General features: G+C 41.8%; 1 protein-coding gene and 1 long non-coding RNA gene across 8 annotated transcripts in view; one reads left to right on the top strand and one right to left on the bottom strand.

Annotated features, from left to right (window-relative positions):
* Window positions 1–13,690, top strand: part of LOC135175244 (uncharacterized) — a 28,425-nt gene that overhangs the window by 13,159 nt on the left and 1,576 nt on the right. The window lies entirely within an intron of this gene.
* Window positions 1–13,690, bottom strand: part of GEMIN8 (gem nuclear organelle associated protein 8) — a 42,900-nt gene that overhangs the window by 3,167 nt on the left and 26,043 nt on the right. The gene's annotated exons all lie outside the window — the stretch shown is intronic.

The raw sequence follows: 13,690 nt of genomic DNA on the forward strand, positions 1-13,690 counted from the left end.
CTAAATGAATTATCCCATGTACCTTATTCACAGAAAAGAGATATTTTAAATAGTATCATCAGAAATGTCAATATTGACATCTCTTTGAGTGGGATACAGCAAGTTTTTTTCCTGTCATTGCAGAACATCATCCACAACTTTGTGTTGGTAGTGAAGGGTTAGGAGGGCCTGAGGGGTCATTAGCAATTTATTCCAGCGAGTGCTTTCACTTTCTGCAATTTTGCTTTAAGAGCACACCCCTGAAGTTGTGCTGTACTGCCAGAATTCACGAGGAAGCATACATTAAGAGCCCATATGTGTTTTTGGAAGAGTCAGATTTATTTGGTGTCAGGGCATTTTAACCAGAAGGTCTGAATTAAAAGAACTAGCATTGCCTACAGAGGGCCCAGCACTATGAAGACAAGCTATAGCACCCAGGCTGTGACTACATAGGTCACTTGCATGCCATTGAAACAAACTTCCTGGGACACCAGACTGCCCACAACTAGGTAACATGCTTTTCAGCATCAGCTCGATGCAAATTACACCAAATAGTTTTAGACAGAAACCAAAAGCCTGTGATGGAAAAACAACATCTCCCACAGCAAACCTCTGCCAGGGCAATGAATGGAACCCATAGCTGTTGACCCTCTTGGGACACAAAGAAAATTCCTTCTGCTTCTGTATTACCCGTGGAAATTTTTTATTCATTAGTTCCAAAGCTGCACACTAGAGACAGCTGCTTCCTTGCTTGCTTGCTATTGAATGCTCTCTGATAGCTCACTGCACATAATAACACTTCAGAAGAACTAATTTCTCTGGAGACAGATAATGAATTCTTCTGTTTGGAAAGTAAATGGATCTCTAACAGAAGCTTTATAATGGATAAGTAGATTACAGTTTAGTGTGCATCAATCTCCATTTTGTAGCACAGAGTAGTTCATAAACTCACTGATCATAGCACTAACAGTCAAAATCATAGTAGTGCTTTAAATACTATTCTCAAAATTATCTAGCAAACATCTAGAGCATGTGTCTTACTTTACACTAACCTGACTTACTATTTCATAAGTACTGGTTAAAAACTCCCCAGCGTGACTCTAAGTACAGTCTCAGACATGTAACGCAAGCCTACAGAGTCCAGAAATCTGACAGGGGTTTTCTTTTGTACCAAAGGGGTTGAATTTGAGCATAATGTGGCAGCTGCTGCTGGTAATACCACTGCAGCTGTATAGAACATGTGGCCATTTCAAATCAGTTCTTTGTCAAGAGATACTAACATGGCAAACTCCACAATCAGTGGCAACACTATTTGCTGTCATGGACAACCACAAAAAGAGAAGCCATGAAACTAAATTGGGTATAAAAACTACTGCTTTTCCAAAAGCAATACATCCAGGCAAACATAGGGATAAGAAATAGATGAGAGCAGAGAAAATTTTGTCCTGTTGAGATGCATGATAAACTGTCTTTGGTGGGAGAGAGGCTTCCAGCAGTCTTTCCATAACCTCAAAATTTACTTTAAAAACAATACAAAGCAACGCAACTTTGGTGAGAGAGGGGGCTTTGAGCAGTCTAGGTTCTATTACCTCAACATTTACTTTAAAACCAATACAAAGCAATGCAACTTAAGGTAAAAGTGCAACTACTTCTTCACTGAAGAGGTAACAAGCATCAAGCAATGTCAAAAAGCAAACAAAACTATAAACTGTCCATAACAGTGCACCTATAGAGGCAAAAAGAATTTCTCTGAAGCACCAAATGCTCATGCATGAATTAAGTAGCAGGGTTTATCCAAACACTATTTTCATCTTGCAGCAATGAAGTCCCCAGCTCATTCACATTTCACACTCCAAATTTCTAAGTCATTGTGCTGCCAAGTTATAAATGTGAAACAAATAATTTTTACACAATTCAAAGTAGTTTCTGCTTCCACTTCACACAGCCTAAAATAAAATGTGCTTTCTTTTACGGCATTCAGCTACTGCCAAGCTTCCCTCAACCATGGAACAGTATTTTCAAATGTTCACATGGCAGGCAGGCAGCTGCTGTGGTGGTTGGTTTCTGCACAAACAAAAAGGAATGCTGACATTTTCCTAACTGGTCAGTTCTGTTTGTTCCCAAAGATGTTCCTCCTTTCTTGTAGCTCTTTTCAGAAATAGCTTATTCATACCAAGTTCAGTTCTGCTAGGAAGTCATTCTTACTTCGCCAAAACCAGTTGAGATAACTTCTTCTGAACACAGCGAACAGCCTTTTTTTCTCCATATTTAAGGAATACTGAGATCTCTACATGACCCAAACTGCTTCCCAAGGTATCAGTGATGCCAGACAACTACCTCCATCCTCAAGGACTACCAAAAGCAAGATAAACACTAACTAGTAGCAAAGCTATCCTCTGCATTTGGTGCTTCATATGCAGACAAATGCTCTCTTACATAATTGCAGCAAAACTATGACCTAAGCCTTCAAGGCCCATTGGAATGGGCTGCCCAGGGAGGTTTTGGAGGCACCATCCCTGGGGGTCTTCAAGAAAAGACTGGATGAGGCACTTAGTGCCATGGTCTAGTTGATTGGTTAGGGCTGGGTGATAGGTTGGACTGGATGATCTTGGAGGTCTCTCCCAACCTGGTTGATTCTATGATTCTATTCTATATTTTCCCCATAGGCCCTTAGGAACCCAAGTGTCTTGTTTCTTCTGTTTTATAAGAAGGAAAATGTCATGTACTTTCTCTAAGTCTGATCCACTTTGCTTTTTTTCCTTCCAACATCATTTGAGAAGCTTAAGCAATAGTTAAAAAACCCCAAAACAAACAACCAACCAAAACCCACAAGAAAACAAAATCAACCCCAAACCCAAAAATCCAAATTCCCTTACTTGGAAAGAAGATTCCATGGACAGACTTTGACACATTAAAAGGAGATTAAAGTAGGAAAGGCAATTACCTATGTTGGATTTTTAAGGAAAGCTTCATACCCAGCATTGTGGTTTCTTCTACCATTTTTAGCTCTTAATATTTCTACACCCAATGTCTAGCTCACTGCAGCCAGTGTTCATACACAATCTGATGGTTCTTACACAGGCAGCCTCCTCCACAGTTCTCCAGGTGCACACACTCCACAGTCTGCCATGTTCTGGCCCACATGATGGTAGTTATGCTACGAAAACCAAGGGCTTACTGCTCATAAATGTCAACTGGTCTTTACCCGACTATCATTTTCTTGCTTAGTTGACACATTGTTCTTCACAGAAGCACTGCACTCTCCCTAGCCTTGATCTGCTTTTAGTTTTCCATGATCTCAAACTGACCTATACATCTGTTCACATATTTGTCTGCTTACTTCAAATGAAGAATGACTTTCTGTTACTGCTGCATCTGCACTTTCTGAGCTTTCTCATCTTGTCTTAAACGCTACCTGAGCTAATCTCAAGCAGCCCACACTGAGAGTTTCAAACATTACCCATTTCTACTGATTAAAAACTCCTAGTTCTCTCTTTGAATGCCACTTCCCACAAGCCTATCTGCAGTGTTAAATGTTCTGCCCACACAGGCTTCTCAATGCAAATTATCATCTTCATCTCCTTAGAAAAGCGAAGTACCTTTACCATAAACTTGCATATGTTTTTTTTCTGAAGTGATAGCATCAGACCACTTTCTTATGCATGAACCAGGCATAGCATGCAGAAAAAAACATTTTTTGCCTACAGGAATTTAACAAATGTCTGAGGATTTGTGAACAGGATATTCAAGGACTTTTAATTTCTACAGAGCTCTGAATTTCCAGAGGGTTGTATCTCAAGCATTACTCTTTATCAAGTGCAAAACCTTGCAGGACAAGAGTTTCCATCAGTGGGGGCCTGTGAAACACAAACAGTGCTGATTTATCCCCACCTCTGTAAAGATACAATATTCTGGCTTGCTGAAAACAGCATAGTTGCACTTGCTGGATTGCAACTTTGGAACATCAAGCAACTCAGAAGGAATTGTGGAAACATATTCAAAGAATAGAGTGATGATTTTATAGCAGAACGAACAGTTTCATTCAAGCTCTAAACTGGCTTGGGGGAAAATAGACTAATGTTTAAACTTCTAAAATTTAAACTCATGAGCTGGCAAAAAATGTGACAAAAATGTTACAGATGACACAATGTAACTTCCCCTTTCCAATTTTTAACAGAAGTCTAATCTTCAAAGACGTGGAGATAGCTAAGGCCAGCAGTTTCACTGTACCAGCAGTTTAACTTATACAGAAAAATCAAATGCTATACCTGGCCTTGAAACATTAGATTGGAATGAAAGTGACTTTCTGGGGGAGAGATTTCCTGCAGTTACAAGCACTCAGTCAACAGCCACAACCTCCCTAAGAAAGAACTACCAAAAATGGTGAAATAATTAAAATTCCAAGTATCTACACTGACAAATTTTCCATCTGCAAGTTAAGGAGGGAATGAGTTAAAAGAAATGGAGTATTTCACCACATGTATCTACAAGCAACACTGTGCTCTCAAGGAAAAAGAAAATGTTCTGTTACAGGCTTTGAAGTAAGAGCAGATGCGATTCCTTGGCAAGCTTGTGGCAGTCTGAAACCATGGTTGCATGGACATTTTTCTTTCCTCAGCTACAAAGCCAGCTTATGCAGTTTCTGCTCCACTCCTCCCTACCTGCTCCAGCTCCGAGACCTCTATAGTATGCTGCTGCCATTGTCTAAGGGGCCCACACAATGAATCCTACAGCTACAACTACCTGAGGGGTGGTTGTGGCCAGGAGGAGGTTGCTCTCTTCCCTCAGGTGGACAGCACCAGAACGAGAGGACACAGCCTCAAGCTACGCCAGGGGAGATTTAGGCTTGAGGTGAGGAGAAAGTTCTTCACTGAGAGAGTCATTGGACACTGGAATGGGCTGCTCGGGGAGGTGGTGGAGTCGCCGTCCCTGGAGCTGTTCAAGGCAAGGTTGGACGTGGCACTTGGTGCCATGGTCTAGCCTTGAGCTCTGTGGTAAAGGGTTGAACTTGATGATCTGTGATGTCTCTTCCAATCCTAATAATACTGTGATACAACAAATGCAACATTAACAACAGAACAAACAAACAAATAAAAACCAAAACCCACCAAAGCAGGAGTAAATGGCTAGGAAGGAAAATTGGTTAACCTGCCTTTGGCACTGACATGTAGTCATTGAAGCACAGCTTGACTGCAAACTGGTAAAGGCATTAATAGTTTAATGCAAGAGACCAGGCTCCCCAGAAAGACTGCCTGTTGCAACTGTGTCTAAGCAGACAGCAAATGGTTTTTGCAAACCTGAAGTAGTCAGTTTGATACCTTCTTCAAAACATGTAGAAAATTTGTATTATAGTGAAAGCAAAGACAGTTCTGTAGAAACGAGGCAGATTACCTACCGAGATGGCCAGTGGAGAGAAACTATCTTTGAAATAAAAAAGGGTAAAACAAGCACCCTGAAAACGACCAACCTGTCAGCCTCACCTCTGTACCTGGGAAGATCACAGAAAAGATTCTCCTGGAAGCTATACTGGAACAGATGAAGGACAGGGAGACAATCTGAGACAGCCAGCATGGCCTCATGAAGGCCAAGTCCTGCCTCACTAACCCAGTGGCTTTCCGTGATGGTGTAACTACCTCAGTGAACAAAGGAAGACCAACAGATGTTATTTAACTGGGCTTTGGTAAACTTTGACACAGTCCCCCACAACATTCTCTCTAAGCTGGAGAGACATGGATTTGATGGGCAGATTGTCCAATGGATAAGGAATTGGCTGGATGGAGACAAGTGACATGTAGTGTCACTCAGGGGTCAACACTGGGACCACTGCTCTTCAAAATCTTCATCAATGACACAGACAGTGAGACTGAGTGCATCCTCAGCAGGTTTGCAGATAACACTGAGCTGAGTGGTGTGGTTGGGAAATCTGAAGGATGGGATGCCATCCAGAGGAACCTGGACAGGCTGCAGAGGCAGTCTGAGGAGAATTTCATGAAGTTCCAGAAGGCAAAGTGTAAGGTCCTGTACCTAGGTTGGGCCAATCCTAGATACAAATACTGGCTGGAGGTTTCATAGAATACCAGGTTGGAAGGGACATCAAGGATCATCCAGTTCAACCTTTCAGGGTAAGAACACAATTTAAATTAGTTTTAATAGTTTAAAAGCATCCTGTCAAGCTGGGCCTTGAAACTGTCTAATGTAGGGGAATCCACCACCTCCCTTGGGAATTTATTCCAATGTCTAATAGTTCAAATGGTGTGTTTTTTTTTCCTGGTATCCAGTCCAAATCTTCCCAGTATAACTTGTTCTCATTACCTCTTGTCTTTACCTTGTGACTCTTCATAAAAAGGGAGTCTCCCTCCTCATGATAGCTGCTTTTAATGTACTTGTACATGGTTATGAGATCTCCCCTGAACATTCTCTTCTCAAGCCTGAAGAAACCCAGCTCTGTCAGCCTTCCTTCATATGACAGGTCCTCCAATCCTCTGATCATTCTTGTGGTCCTTCTCTGTACCCTTCCCAGCCTTCTTGTATAGTAGGGATCAGAACTTTGCACAGTATTCAAGGTGGAGCCTGACCAATGCTGAGTAGAGTGGGAGAATGACATCTTTGTCCCTTCTTGTGATACCCTCGCTAATGCAACTCACCATCCTGTTCATGATGAAATTGAGAGCAGCCCTGCAGAAATGGACTTGGGTGGATGAGAAGGTGGACATGAAACAACAGTGCAGTGTGCACTTGGAGCCCAGCAGGCCAGTGGCATCCTGGGTTGCATCGAAAGTGTGGCCAGCAGGTCGAGAGAGGCGATTCTGCCTCTCTGCCCTGGTGAGATCTCACCTGGAATATGGGATCCAGCTGTGGAGCCCTCAACACAGGACAGAGAAGGTCCAAGGAGTGCCATGAAAATGATCAGGGGACTGGAACACTTTTCCTACAAGGACAGGGTGATGTTCAACCTGGAAAAGATAAGGCTCTGGGGAGACCTAAGAGTGGCCTTCCAGTACCTGAAGGCTGGAGAGGGACTGTCTACAAAGGCCTGTAGTGATAGGACAAGGGACATTGGCTTTAAATTAGAGCAGATTTAGCTTGGATGTCAGGAACAAGTTCTTCACCACGAAGGTGATGGAACATTGCAATAGGTTGCCCAGGGAGGTAGTTGGGACTGCATCCCTGGAGATAGTCAAGGTCAGGCTTGACAAAGCTCTGAACAGCTTGATCTAGGGGAAGATATCCCAGCTCACTGTAGAGAGACTGAATTTGATGACCTTTGTCCCTTCCAACCCAAACCATTCTATGATTCTATGAAATAAAAATTAATAGAGAGCCAGGAAGTGAAATTAGAACCAAGGTGTTCTACTTCCACATTTGTTACTGGGTGGTATGTATCACTCTCAAGTGGCTCACTGTAATGAATCTGTAAAATTAAATTTATACTTTCTTACTTGACAGAGAGTTTTAAAGAATTAATTATCACAGTATCAGTATCAAAGTATCAACAGGGTTGGAAAAGACCTCACAGATCATCAAGTCCAACCCTTTACCACAGAGCTCAAGGCTAGACCATGGCACCAAGTGCCACGTCCAATCCTGCCTTGAACAGCCCCAGGGACAGCAACTCCACCACCTCCCTGGGCAGCCCATTCCAGTAGCCAATGACTCTCTCAGTGAAGATTATCTCACATTATTTTGAAATCTGTGGGTTAAATAACTGGCAGAAAGTTACACAGTTAACTGGAGAATAAAGGAGCTGACTTCTGTTTTAGAAATAAGATTAAACACCAAGAAGGGTTGTCTTGTGGTCTCCAAAACAAACTCTCAAGATCTTAAATGGAAACAATATCAGCGTTCATGCCCGTGTTTACCCTAGCATTAGGCTACACTGGTTACTGCCCAGCTAAATAATAAATCACCTTTCTTTTCTTCTTTCACCTTTCATAATAAAACCCTTAAGAAGGGAGATTCTTATCCCAACCAAAAAAAATGAAGCAATCAAATTCCATAAATATGAAGCAACCAGCTTGCTCAGTGGCACCTCAAGTAAAAGCCTGCTCTAGACATCTGAATGCTCTAAATGTAATTCATAACCAGGTGTGTGTGAATGTAAGATAGAAACACATAGGCAAGCTCAGTGTTAAGAAGGGGTCTGTATCACATCAGGGACACCAAGGGGTCCAGACCATATGCTTGTGCCATCTGACAGAATTAAACAGCCAGGAAGGTGCTGACTGACCACTGCTTAGAAAACAGTACAAGATCAGGCACTGGCAGCTGCCTCTAGAAAGGATCAGGTCTACAGCAATAAGCTTAACTACAGACCAGCTGACTCTGCACTCCCATCCCCCAAAACAACTCCAATCTGTCGCTGATGGCAACAATGCTGATGCCAGACAAAGACACCAGTGCTAGTGTAAACAGAAGGATTACTTAAATCTATATATAACCATATGCATATCCACACATACATTTATGGCACTGTCAGAGGAGTCTGAACAAGGAAATGCTCAGATTTACAAGTGCCTTTTTAAAAAGCAAACCAGTACACTGCAGAAACATGAGTTCTACAGCATTTCTTCACGTGCCCTGAATAGAAATTAAACACATGCACTTGGAAGAACGTGTTCCATGATGCACAAGATCCTTAAATAATACTGAAAGCTTGTTACTTTTGGTGGGGAGAAAAAAAAAGAAAGTAGCCTATGTCAGTCTTCTAAATCAAACTCTACTGAGCTGCTTTCTCATATGATACAATAAAGCAAACTTGAATTCAGCAGTGAAGAAACTGCAATGTAATTTATTAAAAAGAGGTATTTTTGAGAGTAACCTGTAACCATGTGTCTGCTCTTCCAAAAGGAAGCATATTCAGGCTATGAACTTTCTTTTTAGTTTACCAGCAGGTCCATAATTTAGTAGAATTAAATAACAATCTCTGATCCAGATAAATTTCATCATGTAAATGTGTGTTTTCTCCATGCTGTTAGTAAAATACAGTGTGTTGCTTGATCAGTCATTTTGAAGAAGGCATCTGGAAACAAAGTCAAACTAAAAGATTCAGCTTGTGAAAGAAAGGGCTGAGGGGTAGCTTTAGAAACCTTATTTACTTCTGATCTTCTGAGCTTCCCATTGCTCGCTTCAGCATTCTACTCAGCTAAATGAAATAAACTTACAATACATAAACTCCCAACAAGACACACTGAGAAAATATGCCAGAGAATCTCTCTGCTGTACCTTTCACAAAATGGAAATGTTTGACACTAGATTCGGCTGTTGGAGCAGCAGTGTGAGCGCTGTCTTCTTTCAAGAAGGCAGCATCCTGCCCTTCAGAAAGTTAAGCCACACTTCTTAGAAAGTGGGAGCTCCACACCTCTCCTGTCGCTCCAGCAGGGCACGAAGGAAGTGTTCAAGTAACTTGATGAAAAGAAAACTTCACATGAGGAGAGCCATCAAACTCAGATCCCATCTAGCCTGATACTCTGTTCACAACAGTGGTAACTAATGCCAAGGGTAGAATGCAAAAAGAGGGAAGGCAAGTAGCTACACATCACCAGCTTTACCTACTGAGAAATGCAGAGATCAGAAAAAAAACAGATATTTCTTCCTGCACTCCTCCAAAGCCAACCAGATGATCTGTCATCTACCACCTCAACACCTCCTCCACCACCAAGTCACACATGATGCAGTCTCCATAACCTGGACTCTTCCACATTTTTAAAGCCTCTTTCCCACTATACCAGCGGCCAAAAATCCCAAAGCAATGACAACTGATGAATTTTCAAGCAAGTCTTCCAATCCTTATGCTCAGCAACCACATCAGGCCTGGCAGATCTTCTAGAAAAAAAGGTGTTTGGCAAGGTTTGTTCAGCGTTGAGAGAACAGCATTGGTTCACTAGGTTTTGAGCAACCATATTAAAATTAAGGCCTAGAATGCACTTTGGAGACCTACATTCCTTGCCAAAGTTTCTCCACTCTCTGTGATCAGAGAGATGACTTCTATAGCAATCACCACCTCTTCAGCAACTACAAATTAAATTAAACCCAGGAGATACTTATCCAGCTAAATGAGAACAATAACAATCATTATTACAAAGCCTATGTTATTTATTTCAGTACAAACCTAATTTCAGCACAAATATCCATTTAAGAATTATTCTTAATTTTACATTGCCTCTGTGCTTTCAGGGTACTGCAGAATTTTGACAACATCAGAGCTGCCCCTCCCAATAATTTCAAGGGCATATAACATATACCCTTGAAAATATCAGGGTGGGGAAGCTCTTGATACCCAGGTAAACAAGTCTGGGTACTCTGGAGGCCAGTAACGATAGCAACATTGATGAACAGCTAGATCAGTCTGGACTGAGTAGTTCAAAGGGCTGCAGCACACCTGTCTCATGGTATGTTGTCATACCAACCCTCTCCATATAAAGCTTCATTCACTTTCCAGAGCTGCTAAGTCTAGTGTGGGTGATTTTCCAAAGTGGGGGGAGGAGGGGGAGTGGGTAACAGCCAAACCATCACACCAGAGATACAGGGGGTGTTATCACCTCTGTATTACAGATCCAAATAATAAGAACATGAACACAAATTCCTAGCGTGGACATGCTTTAGATTCCTTGGAATGGCAAAGGTGCTCTACCGAGCCACTAGAAAAGAGAAGTGTGACAATGTTCCCGTGCACCTTGGGGTTTAAGATGCATCCCCCTTCCTCCTGAAGGCATGGCTGGAAGATGAAGATTATTACTTTGTCAACCTGTTTCTAAACTCCACCTATGTTGAAAGTTTTTTTGTGGATCTAGTCCCAAATGGCATGGCCAAGGTCACAACATAAGTCTGTAAAGGCCACCCAAATCAAAGTCTGAGATAGGTAACCTCACAGCCTCTATCCATCCCTCTCACTTGAATTTGAGCACACAAAGGAATAAATTTCAGAGACCCAGGCAGACAGAAGTCTCTGAACTCTCAATTTCTACCTCCACAGCATCTGCATTTCCCTAGTGACCATGGACACAAATTCCATCTGGATGCTTCTAATATAACTGGGGCACAGTGAGAGATGCTGAAAAGCAAATGGTGCCTCTGACATCTTGGCATTAACAGCAGCCCAATCTGATTTTCAGGGGTAAATTATGTGTCTCCAACTAAATCAGCACGAATGGTTTGCTTTACAACAGAGACTTAAACTGTGTAACATGAGATGTTTTTCTGCCAAACTCTGATGTCGATTCTGGGCAGATTTTGCAACTAAAGAGCACAGAAAGCATACAACATCATTACATCTACTTCCACCTCAGACTTCTGATATCTGCTTTTCACAATCACTTCAGTACTGTACATGCTGAAACTTTAAACATTCTTGCTACAGCAACAAGTTTCCCCAGGCAGATATAAAAACCAGACTGTTAGAAAATGCATAATTCATAGCTCACACCATCACTGTCCACTTAGAAGACTGTATCATGCTGAAGGCATATGAATTCAGCTTCATCAGCAGAAAACTGAGACAGAACTCTGTCCTAAGTAAAATCACTGAGATATTCAGAAATGCTGCATGTGGCACTTAGTCAGAACTGGTAACTGAGGAATTTTAGGGCAAATGGAAAAGTGCATAAACTGTAAAGACAGACTGCCCCAGCTGAGTGAGTAGTACAGAGCAGCTTTTATGTCACATGTGTCCGTCACAGGGCCTCACCTGCTCTCTTCCACAGCTGCTGCAGCTGCTTTGACAGGCTGCCTTACAGAAACAAAGAATGAAGACCAGAGGAGCCACTCAAAGCAGCTGCAGATGTTAAGAGCATAAGCAAGCAGGCAGACTTGCCTTCAAAAAATTACCACAACTGTTAAGTAGTGTACGTAGAGTCTGTGTCTTCCCACACCAAACTGTTCCCATATGAAGTAATCTTCCATAACAGCATTCCAAAAGCTTTCTTTGCTCTTACTTTTTCAAAGGGCCCTCAAGCCTTGGAAACTGTAAGGACACAAACCAGGTGTCTGACCTAAACTGAATTACTGCATGTATCTTCCTTGCAAAGAGAAACTTCCAACAGCTGATCCATGACAGTAAGCTACTGACCTGTTTCCACTGAAACTATCTAGAAAGAGCCTTCAAAAGCAGATCTAGCACATGGATGATGAGGGTCAGAGCAGCTGAGAGGACCAGTGACCTGCCTCCACCCTGCATGTCTTATTCTCATGTTCCCATGACAAGTCCAGTCTGAAGGAATTTTACTGGAGCACTGATTTACTAAGAGCTGCAAAAATACAAGATTACCAAACTTCTCTGACTCATGAATAGCTTAGGGATAACAGCTCTCTGGGAGAATCTGTAGCCATAATCCCACATTTGTTCAGCGAGAAACACATCAGGATGCATTTTGGTCACAGGGATAGCATCTAACTTAAGCAAAAGGTCTGGAATGATCAATTCTCAGATTATATTGTTCATTCTTCTACAGTTTGATGCTTTTGCTTAATTCCTGCTGGGGTACATAAAAATCCCTTATAAATATGAACAAAGTGATCTTCTCAACAAGCTACCTCAGGTGTATACTATCTCCACTGGAACACATTAGACAGACAAATAAAGGGTGATAATTTCAAGCTCATTTCTGAAGTTTAATATGTATTTTCATATTGAGACAGCATTCTTCATTTCCATCAGATACAAGACAAAATAGAGGTGCTAACATCTTGGCATTCCTCTTAAAGCAGTGTCTATAATGCAGTTAAACAGAATCACATGAGCTTCTTTTCCCATGCTTCTAGCTATAACCTGCTGTAACACAAATACTAGTACCCCACAGCATGCTTCAGAAGAACTGAGCCCCAAGACAGCCACTAGTATACAGAGAAGTGGCATTCCAAGCGCTGCCTCCACCCAACTGTCCAGGCTGTACCCAAGACAGCATGATGCACAGCATTCTCAGATGCCATCTCAGAACTGAAACCTGGGGCATACCTTAGCAGGAAAACATGAAGCCTGGTCTTGCACTTCCATACTTTCAGGGGCTGCCAACACTGTCAAAGTCTCAGCCTGAGGCACATAAGAAAGACTTCACATATGATTTCCAAGTTTGTGTGTTAACTCTCACACAACTCTCCTGAGCATGCAGCAGAGGATATGAGTTTCTGACATTAAGCACATCTGTACAGCATAATGTCCAGTGGTTGCAAAGTGTGGTGGATTGATAGGAAAGACATAAGGTCACATAGCAAAACTATACATATGCTATGAATGACCATGTTCCCAAACTGATGTTCTTAGTACAAAGATAACTTTGTCTCCTATGAAACAGATATAAAACTGTGATCAACTGTTCTTCTCTGGTTTTACAAATACAGATTGCTTTTCAGTATTAAAGCTGTGAAAATTGTGCACTTTTCTTTGTTTCTCTAGCAAGAAGGCATTTTCTCAGCTGTTGGCTTCCAGTATCAACAAAGCCTCTACACTGGACACAGTGCATGCACTTGTGAAGATTATGCTGCTACACAATAAAAGGTTCAATCATCAAAAGCAGAGAAGGGGTACAAAAGGAGAGTCTTTCACATTTCTCCTTCCATTCACAAGAGAATATGCTTCAAAAAGCATCTCTAAAGGCACCCACATGTGCTGCTGAAAAAAAATACTTCACAGGCATTTCCCAGAAGCTTCAGCAACTCAGCTTCTAAAAGACAGTGGTAAAAGTTCACGTGATAACAAGGCTAGCAAAGCCATGGAAGT

The sequence above is a fragment of the Pogoniulus pusillus genome, chromosome 5 (genome assembly GCF_015220805.1).
Source record: "Pogoniulus pusillus isolate bPogPus1 chromosome 5, bPogPus1.pri, whole genome shotgun sequence".
Lineage (NCBI taxonomy): Eukaryota > Metazoa > Chordata > Aves > Piciformes > Lybiidae > Pogoniulus > Pogoniulus pusillus.